At 36.1% G+C, this 19676-nt stretch overlaps 1 long non-coding RNA gene across 1 annotated transcript in view; it reads right to left on the reverse strand.

Annotated features, from left to right (window-relative positions):
- LOC121733596 overlaps window positions 1–13606 on the reverse strand; it is a 53254-nt gene extending 39648 nt beyond the window's left edge. Inside the window, exon 1 of the long non-coding RNA XR_006036582.1 lies at window positions 13571–13606. This is a non-coding gene — a long non-coding RNA (uncharacterized LOC121733596). The remainder of the gene's footprint in view (window positions 1–13570) is intronic.
- Window positions 13607–19676: the final 6070 nt, after the last annotated feature.

Genomic DNA, 19676 nt, shown 5'->3' on the forward strand with positions numbered 1-19676 from the left:
GTTCAAATAGGCCCTTTCAAATAATTTCCCTCCGTTTTCCCCACATTTACCTATATTTCCTCGCTCCTGTTAGTCTTAGCCTCTAGCCTTTCTCGATAAATGGGCTATCTAACACTGAAATAATTTTTCAAATCGGACTAGTAGTTCTTGAGATTAGCGCGTTCAAACAAACAAACAAACTCTTACGCTTTATAATATTATATTAAGTATAGATTTCATTTAATTGCAAAAACATACGTTAATTTTCCGACCTGCGTTACCCATACTAATAATAAATGTGAAAGTGTCTGCTGTCTACTACCTCGTTACGCCCAAACTGCTGAAAAGATTTTGCTTAATTTTGGTAAGTATAGAGATACTTTGAGTCCCGGGAAAGGACATAGGAAAACTTTTGTCCCGGTAAAAAGTACGGTTCTCGGTACGGTACGATAAACGAATTCTGGCACAACGGAGTTGCGGCCAACGCCTAGTCAATTTTATAAAAGCTGAAAGTTTTCCTGTATATCACCCCTATACAGGTAAGAACGACCAGAAATTATGGAGTTTTGGTCGCGGTTACTTTAGGAGGTATCCACTATCCAGCTCTTAAGGTTGGGAAGTAACCTTCGAAGTGTATGGCTGAATTTTTTCTATTTTATTTGTCTCAGGATAACTGTAGGAATATCTATCTTGCCTGCCACTGCCGGATATTTAAGACAGTTGCTTCCCACTAACATACCACTTTAAAATCTAATATACTTTATAGGGGTGGCAAATAATAAATTGTAATTATATTAGTAGCCGAACAACAAAATAATATTATGAATTGAAAAACATGCCATCACTAGATATTGCCACGACTGTGTTAACCAAAAGGACTTAAACAACTTTATATTTTACTTTGAAAAAAGTAATGCTTGCCTACATCTGTGCCGAGTCATTAATAAAATACATTTAAATACTTGGTATGTACGAGTTCAAGTATATAAAAGGTTTTTTGTATACAAGCTGTAAGTCCTTCCCTACATGGGTTCTCTACTTCATATGTCCCGCTTATCTTGACCGCTGCATTAACGCGCCCCCATAATCTAACGACACACGAATAAATGATTTCGCTCGTTTTATCGCGCGCAATAAATCGTTCGGGGAAGTGACAACTATTGTGTTAAACGTTTGCTCGGTCACTATTTCATTCACTCTTCCATTCACGTCAGGAAATAGCCGGCGATTATGTTCGTTCGTTACTCGGTCGGAAGCGCAGGTGCGATTTGCGAACGCAATTTCTGGTCGCGCCCTCGGCGGTCGCTATTGTAGTCGTCAAATTAGATATAATTTTCTAGCTGCTGCTTCATTTCGTATTTAAATACTAACTTAATACTGTCCGTAATAATTTAGCTGCGTATTAGTCTTTTCGCGTGGGAACTAGAACAAAATCGCAACAAAAACTATCTATGTCCCCAGGAATTATAGAATGCACGTAAAACATTTAAAACGGTTTGAGTCATCAAACTGTTTTATTGCCATCATTAAAAGCCATTAAATTTTCTTGCCTGTATTATTATTTATTCTTATTCATGTCTTACACAAGCACTGTTATTAGATCGTATAATCATTTAAAAGTATATTGAGATACGACTTGTTTAGCTTAAAATATATCATATTATACATAATGTGAATTTCAACTTAAAACACGGCGACGCTGTTAAGTGTATAAAATAATATTAAATTAAAACGTTGCGAAGATCACTCTAGATTTATTTTTTGTGCGAGGAAAAATTCGTTTTCGCCGCTTAAAGAATCAGAATATTTATTATAGGAAAAAGTTAATTTCGTGAGGCCATACTGTGTCACAAACATTTTCATTATATTTGGAGTGGGGACATATTTTATGCAAAAATAAATTTGCCCGACCCTGGTTTATTCTGTATGACTTTTATTTATAAATTCGATAAGAAAACAGAATGAGATGTTTATAAATAATCTACGAATAATATAGTTTTTTATTATTCGTAGTAAATAATGCTGTATTTCAGATTCGTAAGGTTTTAATAAAAAAAAATTAGACTAATACTCAAAAATAATAACCTAAATCTTTGTTTAAGCATTTACTTAACTCGGGTTGTTTGTAATAAAAAATGTTATACAATAGAGTCAATAAATAGTTCCCGAACCGGTGGTAGACAACGTAGTTTTGACGTTCTTCTTCTAATGTTCAAAAAATGTTTTCATGATACGATTTTTTAATAAATAAATACTTAATTTATTTACTTTATTGCTATTTGCTACACAATGTAACAATATCATTTACAAATTTCCGTCTCTACATTGTGACAGTAAATGAGGCAAAGTTTGCTGCAATTTTTCGAGCGTGTCCACATTTCAGCAAACAGACAGTGTTGCCAGTGCAAACACGCTCGATATGGCCTAAAATAACGCTGCGGTGGAACAACAATCACAGTGTTTGCTCGTTGGTGACTGTTAGATGCCACTCGTGGTATCCAGTCAGCTTTTTTTCAAATGTCTACGAACTTTTTGCCATATATAGGGGAAGTTAATCGTAAGAAGATGTCAGGTTTCGAATGTTTACTTTATGTTTTATTATAATTGATAGACGTTATAATAACTTTAATAGTCTTATGATGTTGTGATAAACAAATTAAAACTAAAATCAATCTTTGTATCTGGCACGGACGTAAAAAAAGTACGGACGTAACCTTCTCTAATCACGAGTGAAGCCTAGTTATGGCCGCCCGTGTAGGACGTGTGCGTGATATGAGGGTTGCCATATAAATCATAAATTTCCCTACTTTTAAATTTTGTAAACTCAGACAAGTTAAATGTATTTTTTATACTTAAACATATTTTTATGTTTTTTTCGCTTCAGAAATGTAAGCGGTTGTTAAAGATGTCATAATGAAAATATTATTTTTATGACACTATAGATAGAAAAAAAAACACATGTTACGTACAGAGAAGTATATTATTTACATAACATTATTAGTAATAATGATTATGTACAGACATTTACAATAATAAAATGATTACTAGCTATTTGACCGAGCTTTGCTCGGTATTCGATAAAACACGAATAAAATGACATTTTCTGAAAATAATTCCTAGCTAAACAGATTTATCGCCCCCGAAACCTATATAAGAAACCTGTATACGAAAAGATATAAGATACTTAAGTCCCGTAACCCGTTTCATCAAACAATCAAGTAATGTTAAATAAATAATGGCTTGTTAAATCAGTTAACGGCCTGTTAGAGCTATCGAGAGTTCTACCATGCGCTAACGTCAAATCAAATCACCTAACATGGTGTTAAATTTATTCCTGGTCTAGAGGTCCATTCAATATTTTCATTCCTACTAGGTCTCAATGACGCTCGGGTGACTACACCAATAGCACCTTCCCTCCCCTACTACTGAAGGAAATCTAAGACAACAATTTTATCTATGGACGCTTCACACCACGTCAGTCTGACCCCGTGCTAAGTACCTGAAGGACTTGTGTTACGGGTACCAGACAACGGAAATATATTTAATACTGTTATACTATACATATATTTAAGATTTTTATTATATGATACACATATTTAATACACACCCATGACCCAGGAACTTTGAAAACTTTTTGTTCCGTCGGCAGGATTCGAACCCGCGACCCCCGGCTTGAGCCACCGACAGCCCACCCACTGAGCCACAGAGGTCGTCAAACAACAGTTATATCCACTTTTGTAAATTAAGAAATTAATAGGGGTGTAGACTATTTTTAGGAAATATATTTATTTTACAGATGTACCATCAAGGAAGTTGATTCCTATGCAACTGACAGACCAACGTTATTTGGTCGAATACTTATGTCAATTCAATGTTAATTGTGATCTGTCGGCTGGGTTTGACGCAACCAAACTACTTATGTCCCCGATTTGCATAGGAATCAACTTCTCTGATAGTACATAAGTATTTTGTTACACCTAAAAATATGTATAAAAAATAAATACACTCTTATTTCAATTAAAAAAATCACTTATTAAATATAAAAAATATTATAAAGTTATTAAGTAAAATATGTCCATTTTCGGTAATTCTATAATACAAACTCTCAAAAAAACAATAATTTGTATTAGATTTCGTTTACTGTCTATACCCCTATATTGTATTCCTGCCTAATTACTGGTCAATAGTATGCTAAATACTTACATGACACTAATAAAAGACAATAAAATTAATTATTTGATTATTTAAAAATAATTTAAAATTTTCCCCGGTTTGGGGAAAATTTCCCCACTTTGTTATGGACATTACTGAACTGTTGAAGTTGAATTAATATTTACATTATTTTATCAAAATACTTTAAAAATATGTTATCTTACCTATGAAATATTATTCCTTGATGTTTTTTGTGTAAAGTTGTATTGTTCTTGCACCATTTTACAACACAAGATGGCATATTTATTTTTATTTATGAATGACAAAGATGTGTCACCGCGATGCAGTCTAATTGCGTAATGGCGGTACGATCGGCTTATTACAGTGCGAGTGTTTGTGCAAGATGTGTACATATGATCGCCTGGGCTTATTAAGGGTGCTTCACTCATTTCTTAATGGCGATCCGTCCGTTTTTTTTACCGTCCGTGGTATCTGGTATGTTAGGTAAATAAATTTTTTGGCAAATTGTGCAAAAACATTTACAAAGTCAACGTTAATTTAACAAATTTTAAAACGCTCAAACATTTTCTTTGTTTGGTTTTTGCGAGGTTTAAAAATTAAAAAGCAAATATGCAAATAGGAATTTGAAATATTTTAAAGATTGTACTCGCTACAAACCGCGCAAAATGGCTCAAAGGTTTTTAACGCACAATGGACCGTTTTCTCTATAGAAATTTCCTCGTCAGTGGTTTTTCTTTTATAAAAACTAGTCGCTCGTATCAACTGTTTATAATTTTACAGGATGGTGATATTTAATGACTAATGTATCAACTATCCTTTATTTTTTTTCCGATCCGATAAAGATTTTATTCCGATCTGAGTAGTGCAAGAAAGTTTACTTCTTAAACAATTCATTTGAATTTTTTTGGGAAAATAAGTGAGCACCAAGAAGTAATTTTCAAACATATTAATTAATTCGATTAAGCTATAAGCCTAAAATTGTAAAAACTCACAAATATTCTAATTTCCGGGCTACTAGCTAATAATTGTAACAACTGTAAAGCTACACCTTAATTCGCGTCGTCAGTCTATATTTACTCAGTCCAGGTGCAACAAGACAGTAGTGGCATGAATGCACTGTCCTGTAATCTCGCCACAAAGCCTGACGTGGCATGGCGTAGTGTGGCGTGGCATGGGCGTGGCATGTGCACAATGCCAGATGACAGGATGTGGCATCAACTGGAAACCACTACGTGGGCTTACAACGGGATATAAGTTTCTAGTGACGCTTGAATATTGCTGCAAGGATTATGTTCATAATTATAATTATTGTCGTTCATTTTATTATGATAATAAAAACAAAAGAGTCCTTGACTGTCTAGTACATCTTCATGACGTTTTCCCGAGTAAAGTCCACGATGTAAAGTCCCGAGAAAGAACATACGTTCGTTTTTGTTCCGGAAAAATGATGAGTTTGTATGGGCATCATCTAGTTTTAAATAATTATCATGTATTACCATTAGGACCGCGCCACACCGGAATGGCAGCGGCGAGGCGAACATTTTTAGTGTCATGTCATGTGATTTTAAACTTATTTTCATTAATGGCCGCCAGCGGCCACGAGCGGCCACAGGCGGCCGTAAACTTCTCAAGCGATACTATGTATTACAATAATAAAGATAAAGTTTAAAAACATAATATGACACTGAAAGTGCTCGCCTCACCGCTACCATTAAGGTGTAGCGCGGCCCTTACTAAAATCTTGTAGGGCTATAATTTGTCCTTATAAACTTGAAATCATTACTTAAATACATTAAACTAAATTATTCAACTTTCCATTTGGCTAAAAACAATGGCAGTCCCAGATTGTCGTTTGAAAATGGAAAATGTAGCTACATAATATCAGTCCATGTCCAGTAGCATAACACAAATTCTAAGGAATATAATTTGAACTTTATCCCGTCTGAATAAAGACCACAGACTCACCAGATTGTTGGAACACGAAAACGGAGATTAGTACATATCTATATTCTCCAGTAGCATTGTCATTTTCGATCCAGATTCGGCGAGTGCCCGCAGTATGAGTTATGACGTACATACGGCATCTCCTGGCTTGTTAGTAGATATTCCGAGTTTCCTGACGGTTTGGCTGCTCTAGATTTGAATATTTGGTGCTATTTTTGCCGAGCTAGGATTTTGGTTTGATGTTTACAGTAGGTTCATTCAGAATAGGATCCAAAACTGAAAATAAAGGAGAGCTATACATAAAACTATATAGATTTTTAAAGTGTTTTAAAATCTATATGTATATTACATAATTTTTAAAAAGGGGACGGGGCCGGACGCCTTTTTTTTGGCCATTTTTTTTGCACTATTTTGACAGATTTTTGGACAAGATCCAGGGGTTAATAAAGTGGTTAAAATTTTTATGCACATCCTCGGCAGAAATAAAGGACCTTAAATAATTTATTACTGTTGATGATGAACTAAAAGGAGAATGAAACGTTTGAAATTCTTCGAAGCCGGAAAATTGTATTTAGATAAGAAATCATGTAAAGTACCCGAAGTCGGCAGATTTAGGGCCCGTTAAGCCGGGGGCTTTGATTCGATACGCACGATCGTGAATAATTTACGCGTTGGCAACCCTAAGAGACCGCTGACAGATTTTTAAGCCGAATCTGTTATAAACAACCCGTAAAAGTACGCGCACATGGTGACGAGCCGTAGGGATGCGGAGCGCAAAAATCGACTCGAAACGCTTGAATACAATTTTTAGGAGTTATTGCATACTGTTACAGCAGCATTATTGAGCGGAAGATTTGCATCTGGCGTGCGGCCCGCCCTGTTGCGCCCTGTCAACAGTAGTTGTAAGTTTTTAAAACTCAATAACTGCGCTCCTCTCCGACTCGCTGCGGCCCAGCACTATATGCGCGAACCTTAAATCGAAGTACTCGTTGAAACAAAAGCTGAAAGAAGCGCTCCCTGAATTTTACTTTTTATAAGCTATTAATAAATTAGGGTGCCCCAAAGCTGTCAGATTTTCAAGCTAAGCCATGAATGCGAATAACAAGCCATAAATCAGATGGCGCGTCAAAACACAAGACACCTTACTTTTTATGTTCATACATTTTTTGTTTACGTTGGATTATGTTTTTGTCTCTCTTTATTTCTGCATTTAATTTTCATAATCTGTTCTAAAATGCACGAAGTTTAGAATTGATTATGCAATAAATATTAATGCTCAGTAATCTTAGTGATATTTTTGAAGACCTTTTGACCTTTATTGTACTCGTATAGCTTTAGAATTTATTCAATTTGTAAAAAATGTTTAAATAATCTACATTCTACATATTATTTTGCTATAAGTACTTGTTTTTGCATTGTATCCTATTTAAGAAACATTTCTATATAATGTAATTAACACCGTTCACAATATCATGTATAATTTTATCTGTTTTTTGGCCAAGGTGAAAACTTGTAATTGGCTTTCTGATAATCATACATAAATTGCCACCGACATTACTTAGCTGTAATTTTTCCATGTGATATAAATAAATAAATAAATATTATAGTAATAAAGACGTAGTTCCTACGCATTTTTATTTAAAATATCTCTAAAACCTTTTTCTGCGGTTCCAAACGTATATTTCCGTCCGAGAGTCCGATACGTAAATAACGAATTCCCATTAGCCTGCGGATTTTTGGGATGACAAAAATAGCTTTGTTTACTTGCACAAAGGTAATGTAGGTCGATATGGAACATCAGTTGATTGATGAGGGAAGTGTGGGAATTCGCGACCGAAAACTTCGATGGTGAACTCGATAATACGGAATGTATTAGGAAATTGTTGAGGTTACGTAATGTAATTACATAAAGCGGCCTTCCGATCCTCGCGGCACCGCGACCGACAAAAATCATAATATTAATACGCGAACGAAAATCTTTGTAACCCTTTTTACGAAAAATGGGAATACGTAGGTGCATGAAATTTTGCACAGCTATAGTTTATATGGTGAAGGAGTGCATCGAACTAATATTATTTTGAAATTATGCTTTTATCATACATTTTTTTAACAAATAAAACATTACACACACTACAACACACCTACATGAGAAATGACAGATTTTTGAGTGACAAACCTATACATACGAATTATACTCTTTTATTTATGGGTGAAGTCTGTTGACAACAAGTTGACAAATTGAAAATGGATTATGGTTTTTTTTACTGAATCTAAGATACTATTAGACAATGCTTACACGGCCAGTCTGAGATCAGCTTAGTCCCAGAGACAAGAGTTGAAAAAAAATGATAAAGTCAATATTTTATACAAAACCTAAATATGTCGTTGAAACGACAGTATATATTAAGTTGAAACTAAGGTCGAATTTCAACCATTGGGCGATCTCTAGTTAAAATAAAATGCCAATTCATGAAAATGTTATTACGAAGCTGTCTTAACGACATCACCCCCTACCGCTTCGTCTCGGGGGCTGCTGTCCGTCATGTGTGCGTTGCGACGACGTAGCGCGCCGTGTGAACACCTTGGTATATACAGTGTATAACAAAAATAAGTGATAATACTTTAGGGTGTGTACGTGTTCCTTGTAGAGAGTTCACTGTGAAAGTAGCAGCTCTAAAAGACGAAAAAAAGTTTTTCACTTTTGTATGGGCAAGGCCCCGAGCGTCACGAGTTTCCCCATACAAAAGTGAAAAAAAATTTTGGTCTTTCAGCGCTGCTACTTTCACAGTGAACTCTCTACACGGAACACGTACACACCTTAAAGTATTATCACTTATTTTTGTTACACCCTGTATAATTGATTGTACTGTCGGTTCTTGGTGGAAATTCATTTTAAACACAAATAAAACACAATATTACTTGCACTTTTTCCACTATATTCATTAATTGCTACAAATTTAACTTAAACACGACCAGTTTCGATATAAACATACATACACATTGACACCTGATGATGATTTATATCGAAACCGGTCGTGTTTAAGTTAAATTTGTACTAATTAATGTATATAGTGGAAAAAGTGCAAGTAATATTGTGTTTTATTTGTGTTTAACACCTTGGTAATTTGTGTGTATCGACATGACGCGTGTACATAACAATATTATTCGTGTTAAAATATAATAAACTAGATGACGCCCGCAACTCTGTCGTCGCAAAATTCCTTTATTGCGCGTACTTTTTCCGGGATAAAAAGTATCTTATGTCCTTTCCCGGGACTCAAAATATCTCATATCTTTCAGCAAAATCGGTTCAGTGGTTTGGGCGTGAAAAGGTGACAGACATGCGGACACGCTTTTGCATTTATAATATTCGTATGGATTTTGATAAGTGTAACATCAGCGAACACAGCGACAAGTCAGCGAACTTCATTAGCGAATCGCTGACCCGCGCCCAAAGTGTTCGCGCGTGTTTCGTGTAAGCGGTGGACCAGCGGGGATAAAATTGTTGCTATAAATCATATTATGAATCATAATATTATAATGATAAATTTTTTTAAATCGCAAAATGCAAGTCTGCTTACAATTCATCTCTAGTAATTCGTACTAATTTGACATTTGTCAGTTTGACAGTTTTGACAATTCATTTGCTGAATTGATTGAGAGGAATTGCTAAATGTGACCATTTTAGGCCGTTGAGCTTCATGAAATGGGTAGAACTGAGAATCCCTTATACGTAAGATCCGCGTCCTTATAACATCGGTATAAATATCGAGACTGCTGATGTGACCGACACAAATATTCAACTGACTGATGAGTTAAAAAATTGAAATAAAACTCGTATCGCTTCTGTTTGTTGTCTTTGGCAAAGCTCGTTCCAGATGCTTCGCATACATTCGTTTGTTTAATGTCGATTGTATTTACCTATTCATGTTTTATTGGCCTTTATCTTATCTAAAATAATAATTTATGATTCTTATCGTTTGTTGAATAAATTTTACCAAAAATGAATTATTGATACCCGTTATTATGATATTTACAAGTTGCTCGATAGGTACTCGTTGTTTTGCCTTAACTATTTACTGAAACAAAATGCATTCGAACCTACGTTAAAACCTATACCGAAAACCTATATTGCAAAAGGTTTGAGTTATATTATTTAGGAAACAAGTATATACATCCGATATAATAAATAATTACGGAACTCTCGAAAGGGTGAGGAATTTTGGGACAACTATGCGCGGAGTGGCACGCCACCGAAAAAGTTTTGTAAAGAATATACGATGAGGCACTTCGCACGAAACGTCTCGAAAACGGGCCTCAAAGAAACTTGTAAATTATTCAGATAAGTGGAAACCAAACGATAATACCAAGCATTGATTTGGGATTTGGGGGAACAGTTTTTGGTATCTCGGAGCTTTAATGTTTGATTCATCGAGATTAAGGACCTTAACGATCCGTTTTCAGTTCGTCCGCCACTGAATAAATCGTTTTCACTCGGGTATTCTTAAGTCTTGACTTTTTGATGGCGCGATTTGGAGGGAAAATAAATTTTAAGGAGACTTAATTAAATGCACAGCTTTTTTGTACTCTAGAGGTTAGTTTTAGACATAAATTTTGTTATAAATAAATTAACAACAAAGAAAAGTTCTAAATTATATTTATAGGATACCTTAATATAAAAATTCAATCGGTGAAGTAGTGCTATAATCGTTAAATCATTTATAAGGTGTGTTTTATAATAAAGCTTTGTTTGTGTGATTGGGGCTTCATTTAAATACAACTTAATACACTCAAAACATTAACTTACAATAATATTAATAACTAAAAATATACATAATATAAACTCAAAATGTTCAGACAATATTCATCTATTTAATTTTCTGACAATCTTTATTATCACTGTAATTATTCGCAAAACTACTTACACAATGGTATTTATAAGTATGGTTAAACTAGGTACATATAAATCGACTTATCTAACATTAAATCTTTGAAATATGAACTCTGTTTAGGTATCGAAATCTTAAATCTTTAATATTCTAGACTCCTAAAGACCTAGCCGATAAGTATCGAATTAACATATCAAAGCTACAACTAATACAGTATGTAGGTCATGATACTTTATGAGAATATTGTAATGGTGGTTATAATGGTTATAGCACAGTATAAATGGAATACAGTAGATTATATTCATACTACACCGCCCAAATCGGCACACGCAGTCATAACTTATATGCGTCATTTCGGATAGCTTAAAGTAGCAAGATGTTGAAGATCATAACTTCGTAAAACTTTTGATTTTGACTTAGAACTAATAGCTGAGCTGAGGGATACCGTACAAAAATTGGACAATGATTTCTTATATTTTCGCTGTAATTATACAATAAAATATATTTTAATCATTTGCAGATTTTGTTGAAGCCCTTTTATAATTCTTAAAGTTTTGTCAAATATCCAGCGGCCGTGGCATTGGGTGGCCTAACTTTAGTATACAGATGTTTTACTGCACGTTTATTTTTTTGTTGTGATATAGTATACTGTATGACATGTATACTGTGGTTTCAGTGAACACGTCAGTGGTTGACCATTAATCTTGACACGAGGGGCGAGTCTCCTCACATTTGCTATCATTTACTTTAGCCTCAACAATTATTACCTTGATTGCATAGCCTTTTGGCTAGCGACTAAGCACAAAAAGTAATGTATACAATTATTTTGATATTGTCAGTTATGTAAGAAATATTAGCAATTCTATGAATAGAGAAATACTGTTGGTAAATCGAGTCGCAAGTTTGGTTGCTAAAATAAAATTAATTCGCCATTAATAGGAGAAAAACACAGTTAAGTTAGATCTACTCATCGATATAATCATTTTAAATATTGTACTATCAGAGAATTTAATTCATAGGCACTAGGCAGATCGCAGCTCTATGTAATTTTGTTGTGTTATCTCAATCCCAGCTGAAAGATCTCTTCTAACGTTGACTAACATAGTCCAACCTAAAAATTATCCAACATTTGCCCATGAATCAAATTTACTGATGGCACTATGGTCTCTATATATTTATATTGCTCTACAACTGCTCTCAACTATTAAACCTCAGCACACAAAACGTTTAAAAGCCGACATTCCGAATAAATGGCGGCCATAAACTACAGTGGACACATTGAATCCCGACGATGTTTTAATAACCATAACAAAATGGATTTCCCGCTACACCGATACATCACGTCAGCGCTCCGCATGGAAAATGAATTGCCGATCTAGCCAATCTAAATCCCCCCTTTGGTATAAAAGTCCTATATTGGTATTTGGTAGAGTACTCTTCCATCCGTACTGATATTATTAATGCGAAAATTTGTCTGTCTGCTTATCATGCCTAAATCGCTTAACCGATTTTGCAACTACATACAGAATTCTTTGAATGAAGTACCACAGATTCAAATACCGTAATGCAACATGATTTTTTAATGTACCTATATTTGTAGAATGTAGTTAGATCGCTTCCGTCTAGTGTAAAAGTTTAAAATTTAATTCACCCCCCCCCCCCCTTTCTTACTGGAAAGGCAATAGCGTGTAAATAGCTAAATTGCCTGCGGGATAATATAAAGTTCTCAAAATAAAAAACACTCCGGAATCCGTATCATGCCCGACTAACCTGTTCCATAGTCAGCAGGGGTGCTCATCAGGCAATTGCAGTAGCAGCAATCCGTTGGATCTTGTAGGAGCAAGATGATTGTCTTCTGTAGCGCGTGGTCCGCTCCGGAGCGTAGCTGAAGTACTCTTGAATTTTGATGCACTTTGGTCGGCCGACCACACAAAAAGTTTACAGCGATTATATTGAAAAACCAAAAGGGAAAGAAACTTGAAATTCCAGCTGGATTAAGCCTTTTCAAGGAAAAATTATCAGAACAAAATTTTCTCGAATGCCGTCAAACCCAGTCCGCGGCAAAAAGCCGCCAGCAAACACTTGTCATCTGTCAAGTGTCAAATATATGTCTTCTTCGTCTTCGTCCGACAGTGGTGAATTGCCATATTATATTATGTTAAAGGTTCATCCAACGGTTGATGAACAGAAACTCCCAAACTGAGCTACATCCCAACAGTGGAAATCAAACACAACACAAATCCAAAGTGTAATTTGAGAACTTATTATTTAATTATTAAGGAAATTAAGGAAATATAATATATTAAATTATAACAAAATTAAGTGCACAACCACTTACACTAGCATTAAAAATCTGAAGAGCTTATTTGAACATACTAATCCCACGAACTACTGGGCGGAGTCTTAAGTTATTTGGTACCGACATGACCACTGGAAATTCCTAATTGATACGGACGAAGCTACGCCGAATGCCCTCTTTTTGGTAAAAAATAATTGAAGCAATGAATTACATCATTATTAAAATCGATTAGAGTTTTTAGACATGATGATCTACTTTATAATGGGGTTAACGAAAGTGGACTTACCTATTTCTGGCGAATACCAAATCCATTGTAACCTGAAACAAAATTAGCCTTGTTAGATCGTTATTTTTATATTTATAAACATTATTAAAAGAAAAAAACTTGCCTCAATTCCAAAACGATAACCTTGCACACAACCGAAGTCGTGTATGCATCGCAATAAGATTTATTTAAGCTTAGTTTTGAGGGGCGGATCTTCTCTATGTTATTTGTCTTGTGTTTTTTAAATATCTTTGGAAATAAATATTAAGAAACAAAATTGTGCGGGTCAGAACTTTTTAATATAGATTCACTAACAATTTACTCAAATAAAATGTATGTCATCCTAGTTAATATATACTTATATTTCGATGACAAAGATTTTTGTCGGAGGTGAGTTTGTAAATTAATTATAGCCAAAGTATTACGTTTTATTAAAATGTTTATAACTAAAACCCTTTTAAATATTGTGCTTTATATCTCATATTTTTTACATTTCGTTATTATATTGGAACTAGGTAAACCGGGAGTCAATAAATAACAAAATGGGGTTTGTCCTCGCCCTAAGAAACAGGACATAATCATAGGTGAAACGTTTACAACTGATTGAACATACAATAAATTGACAACGTTAATACTTTTAGGCGAGACTATATACGTTCCACTTTCGTTTTTTACGTTCTAATCACGAAATGTGCCCAAACTATCACATGGATTGGCACTAAGAGGTTCATTACATTACGCTTCACTCGTAAAACGCCGGTAACCTAAATAAAAATTTGTGTCACAGCCACGTCGGGCGCGGCCGGATAGGTGGATTTGGTCATTGTTAATGAATTCATATGTCCCTTATTCAAATAGGTTTTTGAAGTGAAAACTTCTTTAGCGGCGTTGAGCACTTTTGTGGGATGGGTAAAAACTGTGAAACTCGCGTCAGATTCTCGTGCTGATCGAAAAACCGTAAGACGGTTGGAGAGTAGTGTTGTGACATCGAAATCGATTAATCGAACAATCGATTGTTTTTTTTCGATTGTCGGTATTCTTTAATCGATTGTAAGGGTTTCGATTAATTAAAAAAAACGATTTTTTAAAAATCTATTTTCATAAAAAATGGGCTAAAAATTTAATCGATTGTAAGGGTTTCGATTAATTAAAAAAATCGATTTTCATAAAAAATGGGTTAAAAAAAATAATGCACAACGTTAATAATCAAGGTTTCACTTCTGCCGGCACTCCCGGAGTGCAACCCGTCTTTTTTTGCTTAGGGCCTAATTGAACCTACCGAGTGAAGTGGCGAGACAGTAGTGAGACAGTGCAAACAATTTGATTGGCCGAGAGGGCTATAATCAAGGCCTTAAACAGGCTGGTCGCTTGATGGTAAGTGCAGAGCATTGGATACCTGCAAACCGGCGAAAGTATTCAAATCTCTGTACTCATTCGGCAAAATGCACGTTGACTTTGTACAGGTTCTTCATTATTAAAATTAATAATTATTAAAAATAAGTGATAATACTTTATTGTGTGTAGCAGCAGAGCAAAATAGCAGCGTACTCATACGTGGGAGAGCCATGCTTCGGCACGAATGGGCCGGCTCAACCGGAGAAATACCACGTTCTCACAGAAAACCGGCGTGAAACAGCGCTTGCGCTGTGTTTCGTCGAGTGAGTGAGTTTACCGGAGGCCCGATCCTCTACCCTACCCACTCCTATTCCCTTCCCTTCCCTACCCTCCCCTATTACCCTATTCCCCCTTAAAAGGCCGGCAACGCGCCTCCAGCTCTTCTGATGCTGCGGGTGTCCATGGGCGACGGAAGTTGCTTTCCATCAGGTGACCCGTTTGCTCGGACACGAGTTGAGCCTCAGGTGAGGCAGAGGCGGTGGGGCTGCGGTCGTATATCATGCATTTCCCGTAGTCCCACCTTCAGGAGCAGGAACACCGTTGGGGTTTTAGTGGGTAGTCCCGGGTGCGTCTTCCGTCCGCCCCAGGGAGTCCCACATACCTCGGTGGTCCTCCCCAGGCCCCGAGGATGCGTAAAAGCATTCCCCCAACGAAAAAAAAAAAAAAAAAAGGTGACCTGTTTGCTCGTTTGCCCCTTTATTTCATAAAAAAAAAAGCAGCACTGAAAGATTTTTTTTTCTCTTTTGTATGGGGAAACTCGTGACGCACGGGCACCTGCCCATGCAAAAGTGTAAAAAAAAAATCGTCTTTCAGCGCTGCTACTTTCTCTCTACGAGGAACACGTACACACCCGAAAGTATTATCACTTATTTTTGTTACACACTGTATAAGGTTTGGGACGATACTTTTATCACTGCAATTTTTATTTTCTATACCGTTTAAATCTATTACAGTATTTTCTAGCGCTAGCATAAAAGGTAGATAATAAAAGTCGCAAAGTTATGACTATTATGAAATATTAACAGAGTAGGTACAGACTAATATAGTAATAAAAAAATCTTATATTTTGTAGAAACAGACAAAAATGGTACATAACTTTTTTATTCTTATAAGTTTGTTACAAGTCTATCAATTTATAATAGTAATTGTATTTCAGTTAACTTAGTATGTATTTAACAAAGAAAATTCTCTCATGCTTGCAGTTTTACTACAGTCTCCGAGTTTATTATTTAACAGAGTAAGTGAGCTGACATTTGCCGAGAGGTCAGATTGCCCCTCATTTGTACTCTGCAAACCAGCGTATTGCATAAACCTTATTACTAAAGCAATAAAGTTCAAAGCACCGACTTATCGACCATACGTGCACTACAGTAAATGAATTCAATCACTCCACAGTCCACACTCCTCCTTAAAGGTGCCGGTTGGCAGCGAGCGATATGAAGCGGCAGCAGACGACGTGTCGTCGCGAATCGCGACACTACTGTTTCCTTTACTGAAAACATTTAATAAATCGAAAGCTGTTTCTTTCGATTTATTAAATGTTTTCAAGGATAACGGTGTTTACACTAATACACTACTGTTTCTATTAACTGTAGTGTCTGGTAGTGTCGCGACTCGCGACGACACGTCGTCTGCTGCCGCTTCATATCGTCCGCTGCCAACCGGCACCTTTAAGGGGGCGACCCTAAAGTGTCGATTTTATAATTCATTTTTATACTTGAAAATAAGCCCTGAATTGTTTCATTTTCTAAAATTAGATACTACATTATAATTCCGACAATTCGATCTGAGCAAAAACACGATATCATAAAATTTTCTCGATAGAAAAGAATCACAATGCATCTAATTTTCACGAATTTTTCATTTATTGCCATAACCGTGTATTGAACTAAGTTAATATCTTAACACATTGTATAAAATTCTATCATTGAGAGATCGACCTAGCGGATTTTTAAAATGTTGTATATTTATCGAGTTATTGCGAAAAAACTAATTTGGCGATGAATCCGCGTCGTCTTTTTTCACCTATCATATGAAAGACGGGCGTGAGTGTAAAGAGAGAAGGACGATGTTTGATTTTTTGGGTTAGTCGCCCTCTTAAGAAAGAGTGTGGACTGTGAAGTGATTAAATTCATTTACTGTAGTGCACGTATGGTTCCGTACCCAAAGGGTAAAAACGGGACCCTATTACTAAGACTTCGTTGTCTGTCCGTCTGTCTGTCCATCTGTCTGTCTGTCTGTCTCCAGGCTGTAACTCAACCTCTATAGCTAGACTTCTGAAATTTTACAGATTGTGTATTTCTGTTGCCGCTATAACAACAAATACTAAAAACAAAATAAAATTTATATTTAAGCGACACGAAGAAGCTAGCAACACTTTCATATAAATACATAGTTATTTCTATGAAAGTGTATGAGGCGGATGCTCGTATCGCACACTGTGCTGGAGCGCATCGGCGCGGATTTTTGCTCGGCGAATTTCCGTCACGGCCCGACAAGACCCGCTGCGCCCCGGCAACAGTGTGCAATATATATAGTATAGCAAGCGGCGCGCGGATGTGATGCGATGCAGCCCGGCAAGCCGCGGCTCAAAATCCGTCAATACGTTGCGCCGTGCGCGCCGACCCGCCCCGGCACGCCTCGGCACAGTGAGCGCTAAAATTCGTCAATGCGATGCGACCCGACCCGGCAATAGTGTGCTATAGCGCATTTTGCGCTGCGCTGCGCCCCGACGCCTGGCACGCCCTGGGCGCGCCGAGAAAGTGAGCGCGAACCTTTACACTTGCCTCGGAAAATTAGTTTTAAGCTGAAAAAAACAAGATTTTCTTAGACTTCAATCAATAATGTTATCAGTGTTCTAAATAGAACTTAATTTCGCAAAATACTTTCTTAGCGAACGTCTACTGTCGGCTTACAATAAATTACTGCTAAAATCGATCTGCTTTTCAAATTTCTTGGTGCTGTAATTTTGTCAGCGAATATTATATAAAAGTGAAATACCACTTATTAACTATTTCGCTTTTATAGATTGTGCCAAATCTTTGTTTCAAATAATACTTGACGCTCAACTGGATAGCTTAACATGTCTACACTGATTATATTTGCGTTTACCGCTGTATCTTTCAGCCACATTTTGATTGAGACTCATTGACTAGAGTTTATCTATGACCTAGTTATAGCTATTGATTGGCCAACATCAGACAGTTAACAAATCCAAAACGCTGTATATAAAATATAATATATTTAGTAGGTATCTCTTTTAGTGACTTTAATTTTCCATTTAGCTTGCTAAAATGTTAACAATTAATTATTTAGCGAGCTGTAAGTAAATTCCGTCAGTCACGGGCTAATCTCGGCCCTTATAAGCAGGTGCCTTGAAGGGCCAACAAACTTCGCACGAGAACATCCAAACTTCTGATTTAATACGTCTTTATGCAAAGTAGGATAAAATTTTACAAAGTTACGTGAAACATTTAATAAATCGAAAGCTCTGGAAATAAGCATCGAGTTTGAAGCTTTTAATTAAATTAACTCAACAATTAGTTTGTTAGTGTATTATTAATTGAAAAAGGATTACGTTTCTGTTAATAAAATAAGTTAATGTTTCCTATTATAGTTGGAAGTTCTATATTCGTAATATTGTGCTTTCATAATTTATTTATATTTTTATTTTTGTAATTAAAAACATAAAGATATGAAGGAGTTGTAATTAAATTTTCCATTTTCCATCAGGTCACCCAGTTCCGCGGACTTTAATTTTCTTGCAATAAAAGACTCGGAAGTATTTATCATATTTTAACCCCCAAAGTAATTAACTAAGTTTATGGCGTTTTTTAATTTAAGCAGGAATTCCCAAGATTACGTTGCAAATATATTTGACGTTTTCCCTTTTACGAATAAAATATCATAGTTAATTAGTAGTAATTTTTTAAACTTATTAGACAAGAACAATTCCTAGGCAGTTTTCAGACCAACGTCATATTTTGGTCGGATCATGTCAATTCAATGTTAATCGTGATTTTTGTGATCCGCTGGGTTTGACGTAAGGATTAACTCCACAGAATCAGAATCAAATCAGACCGCAACGCGACGCGCAGATGCATTTCTAAATTTGTAGTGAATTGACAGATTTCAGTTGCGTGAGACGTCTTGCGAATCTGTCATATCCATACAAAGTTAGAAATGCAGCTACGCATCACGTTGCGGTCTGAATTGACTCTTAAGCCTCGTTTCCACTAAGCAACAATTCACGCGCAACATGCTGGACAACAAGTTGCCCAACATGTTGAAAGTCAGCGCGGGACTTTTGATGAACAACGTTGTCTGTCTACGCATCTACTTTACGTCAGTCGTCGCCAACATGTCGCCAGAGGAACTTGTGTTGATTTTAGTGGCAGTGGTTATAATTTTTTTTATAGTATCTGTGAGCAGTATCCCATAGATGTTCATACTTTTGGTACAGTTCGCTTAATTTGAGCACTTGTTCGTTAGACCACACTACGGACATTGTTGCGCGCGTCTCCACTTGACGACAATTGATGCAATTCTCTTTAAACAAACAACAAGCCGCGCGTCATGTTGCGCGTCAGCTGGCAACATCGCGCGCTGTTGTGCAGCGTTGCCGTACATGTTGAGCGTCACGTGTCGCGCGCTAAATGTTGCCTAGTGGAGACGCGGTTTTACGCAACAAAACTACGTAGGTCCCCCATCTGCTTAGGAATCAACTTCTCTG

Source organism: Aricia agestis, chromosome 14 (genome assembly GCF_905147365.1).
Source record: "Aricia agestis chromosome 14, ilAriAges1.1, whole genome shotgun sequence".
Lineage (NCBI taxonomy): Eukaryota > Metazoa > Arthropoda > Insecta > Lepidoptera > Lycaenidae > Aricia > Aricia agestis.